The sequence below is a fragment of the Cynocephalus volans genome, unplaced genomic scaffold (genome assembly GCF_027409185.1).
Source record: "Cynocephalus volans isolate mCynVol1 unplaced genomic scaffold, mCynVol1.pri scaffold_35, whole genome shotgun sequence".
Lineage (NCBI taxonomy): Eukaryota > Metazoa > Chordata > Mammalia > Dermoptera > Cynocephalidae > Cynocephalus > Cynocephalus volans.
In genome coordinates, this window is record NW_026902463.1 from 3,733,969 (window position 1) to 3,747,385 (window position 13,417).

Below are 13,417 nucleotides of genomic sequence, written 5' to 3' on the forward strand. Positions count from 1 at the left end.
GAGATGGGTCCTCACCCTCCGTGTCCGCCTGTCAGGGGCCCAGCTCAGGTGAGCGGCCTTGGCGGGCGGGAAAGGGTGATGACCTGGGTCCCAGCGCCAGGCCCAGAACTGGGCCTTTGGGTGTTTGGGGAGAGCCACAAAACAGGCAGAGCACCCCCAGCTTTAGATGTGCAGGCATCAGCTGGGATTATTTTTTTAATTGATTATGCATATTCATGGAGCACAGAGCTATCCCCTCCTGTGCCCAAGAAGTGATGATCAGATCAATACTCTCAGTGTGCCCCTCACCACAAATTGCAGTTATTCCCTGTGTCCCCACCCAACCTCTCCCCAGCTTCCCTCCCCCTACCCCCCTCCACCCTGGCAACCCTAGGTCTGTTTTCTGACTCTGCAAGTAGCTGGGATGTTTCTGAAAGGACCTGAGCTGTGTTAATGACTCAGCCTGCGTACACCAGGTGCCTAATCTGTGCTCATGGACATTCTTGGGCTACAGGCTGTAGCTCCCTGAGCAACACAAGGAGGTCTGAGCAGGGGCTTGGGGGTGGCTAGGCTGTCCTCCAGGGTATTTATGCTGAAACTGACCAAATGGGTGGAGGGTCCTCACCGTCTTCATGGAACGTGCTTCTCCGTCCCCAGCTGGCTGTAGAAGGAGGCAACTGTGCAGCAGGTGGACGTGATACCTGAGGACGGGGCAGCCGATGTTACAGTCACCATCAGCAACGCCACCTATGGCAAATTCTGGAAGCTCTTTCTGGAATGAAAAGACACCCTCGGCCAGCGAATCACATTTTTCCAGCATCAGAGCAGAGCAGGCCACCTCCGCCTGTGTGTGCCTGGGCGTCTGCTGCCAATGACGACACCACGGTGGGGCTGGTGTCACCTCGGAGTGGGCGGCTGGAGTGTCAGCTCTGAACCATCCAGGCCAGCCATCAGTGCGTGGCAAGAACTGGTTTCCCTCTGGGATGTTTCAGTGATGAGGTATTAAAAGCTTTGTTCTGAGGCGCCTCAACTGGCATTTCTAGTTCTTTCAGCGCGTGCTGGGCACCGGGTGTTCACGGACTCAGAGACTGCCCTGCTGTCCCCTTGCTGGTGTCGAGACACAGCCCAGAAAGCTCCCCACAAAGGTAAAAGAGAAAGAAAACAGTTTTATTATTGGAAAAGCAACAAACCAGGAACACCGCTAAGAGATCGCAGAGACAGAGAGAATCTCACCTTCCTAAATGCAGGTGGATACAGCCCATCACATACACATCCATTGTCTTTACCCAAAAGAAAAGTGAAACTACTTGCATCTTTTCAAGGAGTGGGAAATTACCTCTTAGAGCAAAACTCCAACGAAGGCAGGGAGACAGGGCCCCACTTAATGCTCACGTTGCACAGGAGGCTTCTTGGCTCCTGGGAAGACATTCATGGGATGCACAGCTGGCCCCAGGCTCATTCAGATTTTAAAGTGATCTGCAGAGTCGGAGACACTGAGGGAGCCCTGCGATGGCACGTTTTCCTAAGGAAATGCCTGAGAGAAGTCGGGTAGTGTCCTTTTTCCCTTTTGGCACTAAGGAAAAATCGTATTTTTTTCTTAGGTTTACATTCAACTTATAGTGGTCAGTGTTTTTGAGTTCCAGAATTCAGCATTCAGGGATGAGTTAAAAAAAACAAAAAGAAATCTCTACCCCTTTCCTGAGTGTGTGAATGGGGTGCGTGTGAACTTCTCCAATGGCGGGCCAGGTGGCCCTGCTGTACACACAGCCCTGCCAGACACACGGCCCCTCCTGTTCCTTCCCACTCCCCCCAGCTCAGTACCTGTCCTTCCCACACCTCTCACAGGTGAGGAGAGTAGGCTCCAGGGCTGGGGCCGTGTCCTGGGACCCACAGGTGAGGACAGAGCTTGCGCATGGTCCCAGCTGCACCCTCTGTCTAGCCCTTTGCCCCCAGCCTCACAGGGTGGATGACACGTGCAGGTCGCCCAGGCTTTACTAAGTGGAGCAGAACAGCCCCCTCGTCTGGGACAGGGACCAGTAGGTGAGGAGACCACTGAAGGCCTCAGGACTCGGTGGCTGGAGACGGGTGCTTCCCCCAGCCCATCTGGTTCACTGGGCTCTGCTGTGGAGGAGTCACTTCACCGCAACTTTGGAGACTCTCCTGTGGGCTGTGAAGCATCGTGCTTGGGCAGTGCCTCCTGGGGGCTCGTGGGGTACAGCCCACCGCTTGCCAGCCTGTGGCCATCCAGGGGCTGTGCCCACTGTGCTCCTAGGAGCTCTCCCAGACACCCCCTCCTGGGACTTGCAGGGCCAGATGGATCCCGAGACCTCTCCTCATCTGCAAGGCCAGCTTGTCCTCCCAGGTCTGGCTCCAGACTGTGTCTGGTCCTGTCCAAGTCTTCCCTGTCTGGGTGAAACAGGAATGGCCGCACGGGGTCTGGTCTCCTGGCTGTCCTCCAGCACCCACCTGGCCACTCTCGTGGTCTCCACCCTGACTCAGACACTGAGGGAGAGCGTGGCCCCCACTGCTTCCTCAGGCACAGCCCAGTGAGAGACCCCCTGCAAGGAGCTCGGCAACACAGGGGCCTTCATGTGGGAAGAGAGAGGGTCTCAGGGAGCCCAGAGGGGAGGGTGGGGGCCTCAGGGAACCCAGGGGACAGGGTTGGGTGTCTCAGGGAGCCCAGAGGGGAGAGGGGGGTCTCAGGGAGCCCAGAGGAGAGGGTGGGGCACTCATGAAGCCCAGAGGAAATGGTGGGTGTCTCAGGGAGCCCAGAACAGTGGGTGGTGGGCTTTGTGTGGGATAGGCACAGGTGTAGCACCCCATCCTTCCCAGCTCCCAGTGTCTCCAGTCTCCTTGCTTTGCTGCTGGGCCTGTCCCTTCCCAGTTCCTCAATCTGGCTGTACCAGAGCACTGGGGTCCTGAGAACAAACCCCGTTGGGTGGGAGGAAAGCAGGACTCAGAGGAGGGGGTCTGCGTTGGGCTGATCCCCATGGGGGTCCCTCTCCCGGATCTGTCACGTGACGGGTTGCGAGAGAGCCCGAGGTGCACCCGTGTCACATAGGTCCCCTTGCAAACGTTATCGGGTAGTGACACAGAAGCTGCACTGTCTGCTATGAAGGCGGGAAGGTGGGCCAGACTCAGCCCTGCACGGGGCTGGCGTTCTGTGCACAGAGCAATGGAGTCCCTCCCCGCCGGAAAGTTCTTTCTGACAGAGCATGTCTCTTTGAACTCAAAAGCTTCAGAAGTTCGTCTTTAAAATTCAATACACAATCTTTACTTAATGTCCCCATGGCGGAGCTTAAATCATGCAAAACTCAAAACTTTGACCCAATCCTTGAGTTTCTATGACAAAAGTAACCTGAGGAGGAGAGAGGCAAGATTTTATTGTTTTCTTTTAACTCTGTGATCTGAAAAAAGTGTTCAATCAAGGTAACATTTTCTAGATTCTTCCCATGGATTATTCTGAAATCTACCAAAATTGTCTTGGCTGTTTCCATGGTCACAAAAACCCATAAAGACATTTGACTTTAATTTCTTTTAATCTCTGGAATTAAACGAGTCATGCTGAATAGCACAGACGACGGAATCATGATACGGGTTTAGTGGAAACACTGGCCAGTGTCACAGACTTATCCTTAAACGTGTTCCTTCATCTCCATCGTGCTCTTCCTGAGCATCAAGCTTTGGGCTGCTGGATCCAGGAAAGTCATGGGTCTGAGGTAGCCAGTGGGTGGTGGCCCATGAGTTTGTCCTCCTGGATTTCAGGTACCTTCATAGAATCATCGCAACTGGATACCAAAAGTATAAGCAGATTTTCCTCTGGAGAACGACTAATTGGATTCCAAACAACACACGTCAACGTAGATTAAAGAATTATTTTTAAGACTATCCTAAGAAAACCTGTCTTGTTCCAGAACATGGACAAACAAGAATCCCTAGCTGGGTACCGTCTTACGAGGGAACTGGAAGAAAACTTATATCTGGTATCCATTATGTGGCTGAGAATTTAAACCACCAGCTCTGAAAAACTAGATGTACAGAAGGAGGTATTTCTGTGATTTTGGGATTTGTGAAACCTGGACCCCTCAGTATTGGGAAGTGAAGCAAAAACCCACTTGGAAAATGTCACATCACCCAAGGACGGCAGGCCACAGTGGGGGAGTCTCATTTGTACCCGTTGGCCTTTAAGTTTGGAGGTGACCAACTGCCAACACAGGCCAATGCCACTGAAAGAAGAAATTACTTCATTAATCAAGAGGATGGGCCCGTCACCGCACACGGGGCTGTGGGGAAAGCCCTGGTGTGTGTCAGGAGGCAGGAAGGGGCGACGGAGAGCCTGGGTCACAGCCTTTGCTGGAGCTTCCACAGGAGGGGAAGGCAGGCTGCGTGGACAGCTCGGGGCTGGTGAGTTTGTAAAACCACAGTGGGCTTCTTGCTGGGGGTCCTCTGCTGGCCTGATACCCAGCCCTGAGGTGACTGAGGGCAGGGAGATACTGGCTGGGGGTGTGACAATTAGGAAAAGGGGCTGCACAGGAGCAGGGTGCTCTTGAGCGGGTCGCTGGCTACCTTCAGGAGTTTGCTGGCCCTGGGAAGGGCAGTCTCTTTTCTCATCTGTAAGGCCCCCAAATGCCAGAGCATCCAGAATATGAAATAGGAAAATGTAGTTAATACAGCCGGCCCTGTGATGAAAGGTGCCAAACAGACAAAAATGTAATCTAAGAAAACACAGAACAGGCAGAAACGTTGGAAAACTGACAAACCCACCGTGGCCTTGGAGGAAAGGGAAGAGTTACTGGCAGGCAGAGAGGGTGGGACTGCAGGAAGGACAGGTGGGCTTGCATCTCAGCCGGCAACTGGGGACACCTGGCGGAGGCAGCGCAGCCTCTCACCTGGAGGGAGAGATGGGTGGACAGAGGAGGCCCAGGAAGGTTACTGGAAGTGGCAGGTGAGAGAGAAGACGTGAGAAACAGCTGTGACAGCGAGGTCACAGCATGGCTGTGGCACGGGGGCCCAAAATACCTGTGCTGTGCCGCTCACACCTGTGTTCTTACTCCTGCACATAAGAACAGCACAGGGAGGCCCGGGGGACACGTGAGGAGCGTGTGTTCGACACCGATCTCGTACACGGCCCGTCATCCTCATCTGTGTAAGTCCTCATACATCTCATTGAATTTGTTCCTATGAACAGCTGGAAAAGCCAAAGCAAAATAGCGAGCACCCAAGAATCCCCTTGGCCTAGGGGAACAGTCTGTGATTTCATCAGAATTAAAAATAGGTAACCCTCGTTCTCTTTTAAAAAAATGTGTTTCTCGGTAGGGTTTCAACCCCCTTAGTCCTACTCCGCCAGCATCACAGTCGTGAGCACTTTAAGGAGCGCCTTGTCACTATTCAAACGTCACTGCACTGTGGTGCTCTCGAAAGTGATCAGGTGAAGGACACACTTGAGGGTTGTCATTAGCACCCACGCCACGGCCGCGGTGGTGGGAGAAGCCCACGTTTACAGGTGAGTCGCGTCTTCCTTTGAAGGTGCTGCCGCGTAGTCATCTTTAGCCATCAGCATGTACATTGACTCCATCCCGCGTCGAAACTGGAGGGTAACGAGGGCAGGTGGCAGGAGGCCGTGCTGGCCTCGCCCCAAACTCCCAGACCCCTGCTCTTACCGGTACTTGGCCGAAACAAGAGCGCGATACTTGAAGGATTATGGTTGAATCTTCGACCCGCCCCGTACTGAGCTTCGTCAGCACCAAAGCAGCTTCTCGTTGAGTCTGATGACGTCACTGACGAAACTGTCCCGCCGATGAAGTCACCCGCGATGACGTTGGTGCACTGTGAGCCCGGCCCCGGGCACTGCGCTCGGACCCAGGTGCTCAGGTACGGCACTTCGGGCACCGTCATCTTCTGCAGGGACTCACACGGATGCACCAGGATGTATTCCAGGTTCTCCGTAAGGTTAATGCCAGCCACAAACAACCCGCCTGAAATAAGGAAGTGGTAGAGCAATTATGCGACACACGCACGCTGCTGCATATGTCCCGTCTCACACTGCCACCGTCACCCGCTTGTCTTCCCCATACTCATTTCAGAAGTTAGAGTTCTGATGGCACAATGCTCAGCAGAGGCCTCATATTAGTTGGACTTCGTTACAGAGGACGCTGGCCTGACCATTGGCCTCAAAGATGTCCACATCCTAATCCCCATGTGGTAGACAGAATAATGTCCCCAAAGATGCCCACGTCCTAATCCCCATGTGGTAGAATAATGTCCCCAAAGATGTCCACATCCTAATCCCCATGTGGTGTACAGAATTATGTCCCCAAAGTTGTGCATGTCTCAATACTTGGAACATATGAATATGTGACTTTACTCGGCAAAGGAGACTTTGCAGATGAGATTCAGTTGAAGATCCTGAGATGGGAGATTGTTCTGGATTATCTGGGCAGGTCCAGTGTCATCACAGTGTCTTTATAGGAGGGGGACAGGAAGATTTGAATACAGAAGAAGAGTAGGTGACATGGAGAAGGAAATAGGTGGAGAAAAGGAGACTCGATGTGGGGCCCTAGGCCAAGGCCTGCTGTAGCCTCCAGAGGCTGGAAAGACAAGGAAACCCAATCTCCCTGGAGCCTTGAAAGAACCAGTCCTGTGACACCTTTTGTGGATTTCTGACCTCTGGAACCTTAAGAGAATAAAGTTCTCTGCAAATGGTTTTTTCATTCTTATCTCCAAAGTCTCGAACCTTGTCAATTACATACACGTGAGAGGGCGAGATAGTAAAACAGCAGACAGTTGCTCCTGGTCTGTGGTGCCTGGTTTTGTGCTGTTCCCTCAGGACCCATCTCTCCTGGGTCACGCTTTGCAGTGTGAACAGCAGCACGTTGGGGCTGATCCAGCCCAACCCTAACCCTGTGCTGTGCGGGGCCCTTCATTGCTGCAGGCCTGTGATTCCTGCCTCTGAAGGACCCAAGATGTGGTTTGCAAAGCTGCTGCACCAGACGGACCCCAGTGGGTTTTTTAAAAAATTGAGGTGAAATTTACATACTATAAATTCACCATTTAAAAGTGACCAATTCGGTGGGTTTTAGTGCATTCACTATATGTGCAACCACCACCTCTAACTAGTTCCAGAACATTCTCATCACCCGAAAAGGAGACCCCGTACCCGTTAGCAGTCAGTCCTCATTCCCGCTCCCCAGCCCCTGACAACCTGCTTTCTGTTTCTGTGGATTTACCTGTTCTGGACATTTAATGTTAGTAGAATCCTACACTGTGTGGTCTTTTGTGTCTGACGTCTGTCACTGAGCATCATGTGTTCAAGGTTCATCTACGCTGTAGCAGGTGTCAGAGCCCCGTTCCTTTTCATGGCTGCATAGTATTCCACTGTGTGGATACAGCACACTGTCTACTCACTCAACCCCAAGGGCCACCTGGGGTAACTCATCCCTGTAAACGTCCTGGGCCCCACCCATGACATAGGACCAGTCGATTCCAACGTCCAGCCAGGTTTGGGACCGCATTCCGCTCCCCCGAAATCCCATCCTCTGGAAACTTTCTCATCACTGTGCTTGACAACACTGACCAAAATGGCCACAACATCAGGAACTCCTTTCTGTAAAGACAAACCACTGATCAAAGAACCACAGAAGGGCAGCACTGAGCACAAAACCCACCAAGGTGAACGGTTTTAGTGGAAACACTGGGGCAGGTGGAGCCGGCTGCAGGAAGACTATGCTGGCTGGCGTCTACAGCCCTCCAGCCCCGGTCCCTCTGTGCCTCTGTCCCTCCGTCAGGTGTCCTTGCACCCAGTTGTGGAGCCCCTCTGGCCCATCACATTACTGGCTTGGGCAGACAGGGATAACACTCGCATGGTGTTAGCATGACAGGTCAGTGCTGGGTTTGTTTCAAATGCAGTTGTAGATCACGCTGGCTCAGAGGAAAAGGCCAGAGGTGTTTGCTAAGTGTGGCCCAAGCAACAGCACACAAGGCACCAGGCCACCTGCTACTGGTTCATAGTGAGAATGATGGTGCCCCAGGTCCCTGGAGACCCAACAAGTCCAGCGAAGTCTGACAAACCACTAAGAAAAAGGGAAACGCAGTGGATAAAACAGGCAAATGGAAAAAGAAATGCACAAAAACACGCGAATCCCATGCCAGTCGTCACTCAGGGCAGAGGCCAGGCGCGGCCACTGGGAAAGGACGTGGGGACATTGAGCGTGTGAGGGGCTGGGGGCCTGGAAGATTCTGCACAATGCGTGTCACCTACCATGGTGCAAAACAGGACTCTGGGTGGGGTTTCGTCAAATCATGTCACATGCATGAGCTACACACAGATGAGCAGCGAGGAAGGTCACAACCAAATAAGATGTTAAACTTGATAGCAGAAGAGAGATGTTGACACACAGAGATTGAGATAGAGAGAGACAAACTGGGAGAGGCTGAGAGATAGAGAGAGAGATGGAGAGACGGAGAGAAAGAGAGACAGAGATAAACCGAGAGAGACAGAGAGACAAAGAAACTGAGAGAGACAGACAAAGAAACTGTGAGAGACAGAGAGACGGAGATAAACTGAGAGAGACAGAGAGATGGAGATAAACACAGAGAGACAGAGAGACAGAGATAAACTGAGAGAGACAGAGAGATGGAGATAAGCTGAGAGAGACAGAGGGCGTGACCCGAGGTGGCACCGTCAGGGGCCAGGGCCAGGGCCTCGCATCTCACCTGCAAGAGGGACTGCGTCCTGCACAGGATGCTTTGAGACTAACATGCTCAGGTCTGTACAGGACTTAGCAAGCGCGTGGTGTATACAAATGTGCATCAAATACCAGTCCTTTGTAAGCATGTGTGTGCTATGGCGTCTGTGGCATGTTTCTGACACTGCAGATCAATATGGAGTGCTCGTGTTTGTGCCCTGGAGCTGCAGACTAGCAGCTGCCGAGCAGAAACGGGCATGTGGGACTGAGAGGGAGTGAGATCTTCCCACGCCTCAGCACTGGTGTGATGTGTATGTGTGTACGTGTGCACACATCACACTTCAAAAAGTTCTTGGGAAAACTGAATTGAAAGACAATATGAATCTGCGAATTTTTTGAAGTACTGTCATGTATACACACGCGTATGTACATGTGTGAGCATGTGTGTCCACACACACGTGCACATATACGTAGACATGCACATGTGCATATACATATGTGCACACCACACACACACACACACACACAGTGACATGTATCACACACACACACACACACACACACACAGTGACATGTATCACCTTTAAAATTCTTTCACTCAAAACTGAAAGCAAACGTGTCCCCAAGACTGCAGAAGTGTGTCACTGGCCTCAGTCTGGCCCTGTTCAGGAGTAGCTCCAGGTACCTGGGCGGCCGCAGCTCTTCATGCCCTCCAGGTAGCGGATCAGCTCCTGCACCTTCACTTTGTTGCCCCACCAGTAGCAGACCCCCGGTTGCAGCTCCCTGTGCCAGCTCACGGTGTCCTCGTCCTCGTAAAAGATGATCACCTGCTGGCTCCGCGCCCACAGCAGGCGCAGCGTCGGCACCTCCTGGAAGGGACAGAGTTTCTGGGTGCCAAGTGAGAGGCACCCACAGTGCGTGGCTCCCACACTCTGACCAGCCCACGATGCCCACCCCAAGCCCCCAGGACCCGCTCTGAGACCTCTGTTAGCGATTCCAACAACAGGGAAGGTTGGTTTCCGCTGCAGATGTCCCTGTCAAAGGACAGAAAGTGTCTCCCGAGGCGGAGACTCCCATTTTACTGAGGGGTCTCCACAGCAAGGCCTGTCCTCTGTCAAGACCCCAGGCAGAGAGGGTGGGAGGGCAGGGACCCCACGCCTCCTCTGGGAACTCTCCATAACAGAACGTCCTGCGGGCTCATGGCACCACCGTCGTCTCTATTTTATCACCAAAACCCGCGGGCTGGGATGCTCTCCTTGGCCTTAAAGACGTCCTTGGAGAAATGCCACCCATAAAATGGTTTGAAATGAATGGTAACCTCGACCAAAAATGGACATAGATTTAACTTCTCAGGCTTTCTGGAGACTAGGGGAGAGAACCCGCCCATCGCCACCATGGTAAAGGGGAAAATCAGCACATGATGGAACTGTGTGGCCAAGTGAGCTGTCTCTCCCATTCACACTGGAAGTCCTCACCCTCGGTATCTCAGAGTGGGACCTTATGTGGAAGCAAGGCCATTGCACATGTGATTCGCTGAGATCGCTGCACAGTAGGGTGGCCCTAAGTCCTGTGGGGGTGTCTTTATAGGAAGGGGGACACGGGGAGAATGTCGTGTCCAGTTGGAGGGATCCTGCCACAAGCCAGGTGCCACCAGACGCTGGAGCAAGGCTTGGAGCCCCCTCTCTCAGCGCGGTCTGGGGACTGTGGCCCTGTGGCCTCTGGTCTCAGGCCTCTGGGTCCACAGCTGCGAGGCAGACACATCCCTGCCGTTCACAGGAGGCCCCAGGAGACCCACACAGAGAGCACCCCGCAGGTTACGCAGAGTATCACGACCCTGCAGTTACTTCTAAACTAGTAACAGGCACAGCCTGAGGTGTAGGAGACACAGCTGTGAACCTGCGTTGAGGCCCTCCCTGCTGTCTGTGACACTCCACTAACACTGCTGCTGCCATTGAGCAAACTTCCCATGTGCAGCCGTCCCCACCAGGCCAGCTGGGCCCACTCTGCATGTAGGAGGCAGGAAGACCCCACTACACAGCCCCACACCCACCAGGATGATCTTGGGATCACACCTGGGTGGGGGGGCCAGGGAGCTAGTCTAGTCTGCAGATGACACCCCCCACCCTCACCAGGAGAGATGTGGGAGGGACGTTCACCCCCCGTAGGCACAGCAAGTCCCCAAAGATGTTCTGGATGCAAGTGACCAGGTACTTGTGCAGGTCTGTGCTCAGGCCCTGAAAGTTCCTGCAGGCTAGGGGGACCACCTCCCGGGTTTGCTTCTCCAGCCATTCCGAGATCTCCGTGAGCGTGTCCTGGGAGGCTAAGGGTGGGGCGCAGTCCTTTAGACATTCCCGGGGGCTCCAAGAAGACAAGGAAACTCCCCCTGTGGAGGGGCTTCCAAGGACAAAACTTGCTCCACAGATGTGCCAAATCACGTACAAGGAAATAGATGAGGCACACGGTCTAGCAGAAATCACAGTCAGGCCATCTGGCCAGGGCTCCATGGTTGAGGGAGGAGGCGGGGGGAGCGCAGTACAGCGGGAGAAGGGTAGAGCAGGAGCCTTCTGGGTGGAGAAGTGTGCATGTGTGCATGTTTGTGCATGCATGTACATGTGTGCGAATGTGTATGTGTCCATGGGTCTGTGTGCACATTTCTCTGTTCACATGTCATTCCCATGTAAATGTGAACACGTGCATAGGTGTGCATGGGTGTGAATGTGTCTGTGTATGCACATGCATCTATTTGCATGTGTGAACATGGGCATTATGTCTGCATGTGTATATATGTATATTTGTGTGTGCATGTCTGTGTGTATGTCTGTGTGCATGTTTGCATGTTTGCTCATGCATGTACATGTGTGTGAATGTGCGTGTGGGCATGTGTGCGTGCATGTCTGTGCGTGTTTCCAGGTACATGTGCATGTGTGTGTGCTCGTGCATGTCTATGACTGTGCATGTGTGCGCCAGTGTGCACGTGTCTAAGAGCTCACACATGGCCATACACAAGGTGCTGCCTGTGCAAAGGTGTGAGGTCTGGAAGCTGCAGGGAGTGAGCAGGGCCTGCATGGGCAGAGTGGGCCCCAGGGAGGGCACCTGCAGACCCAAGGGTCCTGGGTACACAGCAAGGGCACAGGCAGGAAGGTGACTTCTACTGAGACTCTAGTGCTCCTCCCGCAGCAAGTAAGAGCGTGAACTGAGAACAGCGAGACGAGCCTAATCTGGGGGCAGGGAGGCGACTCTGCACACTGCACGAGCTGCTCGTCGCCCCACCTCCCGGGCCCAGCCACACCTCTACCAGCGAATCTCCCGTATTGCCCTGGGGAGACCTCATTCCTGGTGTGGGTTTGTAAAATCTCTTTCTGTGCCAAGCCAGCATCCCTGGGCGTGTTGTGTGAGTGGAGACGTATTGTTTCAAGTCTGCCATGGGCTGGGTTTCCTGGGGTGGAGATGGGCTCCCAGGGATAGGGTAGTGGGAATTGCTCATGAAGCAAGAGAGGGACGATCTGTGTCCTGGGTCCCTTCTGTGCCCCTTGCAGGTGCAGCTTGCCTGGGGATGGGACTGAAGTCCCTGGGGAGGGACTCAGCTGCAAACCAACAGCGTCAGGAGTGCCTGGTCCTCAGGGGGCCTTCTGGTGCTGAGTGTCCTGCGGCTGCTGCAGCAAACGACCACAGTGACCAGGTTAAAACAGCACAGAGGAATCACCTTATGGTTCTGGAGGCCACACACCCAAAATGCATCGCAGGGCTAAGGTTAGGGTCAGGCTGTGGCAGGGCTGGGAGGCTCCAGGGGAGGCCATTTCCTCCTTTTCCAGCTTCCAGAGACCCAGCATCGGGGCATGTGGCACTTTCCTCCATCTGCAAAGCCTGTAGTGCACCATCTTTAATCTCTCTTGAGTCTGACCCTCCTGCCTCCTCCTCTGAGGACCCTGTGAGGACCTCGGGCCGCCGGTTAAAGCCAGGACTCTCCCTCATCTCAGCTATTCTATTTGATTGCAACTTCAGACTCATCGGCCACAGGGTCATGTGTTCACAGACTCCAGGCATCAGGACACGAACATCTTTAAGACATTATTCAGTGACCGCAGGGACTTCCCATGGCCTCTGCTGTAAGAGCTAACTTTTGTCTCTAACTTTTGTGTATACAGTTTCTTAAGGAAGGAAGATTTAAATTTTTGTTTATAAAGTCAAATCTGTCTTTTCCTCTGTGGCTTTTGCATTTACTATCATCCTTAGAAAGGCTCACCACAGATTTGCCTCTATACTGTCACAGAACTCTCTTATTTTACCATTTTGATCTTTAAACATCCGGTAACACATTTAGATGCAAAATAAAAGGCAAGCGTCTCACTTGGCCTTTCCGTCCACTGATCTGAAATGTCTTCTTGTGACTGTGTTAAGTTCTTAGAATTATATCCACTTTTAAATTCCACATTCTGATCCCTTGGCCTACGGAATCAGTGTGATGGTGTTTTAATTATTGCTGCAGCTTTATTAATATATAGCAGTGGCTCCCACAGCAAATCTCCTTTCTTACTCCTCCCCCCCCAAAGTTTTCTAGATAGTCTTAACATTTTTAAATACAGATAACTTGAGGGTTATTGCGTCGGGTGAGAGAAGCGTCTCCGGAGGGCCTGTGTGGGGCTGGGGGACAGTCTGGGGTGGGAGGTCTCTGCCCACGGGGAGCTCCCTCCCAGGGTCTGGACGTGTCTTTCTGTCCATCCACATCTTCCACATTCCTTACCGATGGCGCCTGT

At 53.1% G+C, this 13,417-nt stretch overlaps 1 pseudogene; it reads right to left on the reverse strand.

Annotated features, from left to right (window-relative positions):
• Window positions 1-5,716: 5,716 nt before the first annotated feature.
• LOC134369112 (PI-PLC X domain-containing protein 1-like) lies at window positions 5,717-12,635 on the reverse strand (annotated as a pseudogene).
• Between the last annotated feature and the right edge of the window lie 782 nt (window positions 12,636-13,417).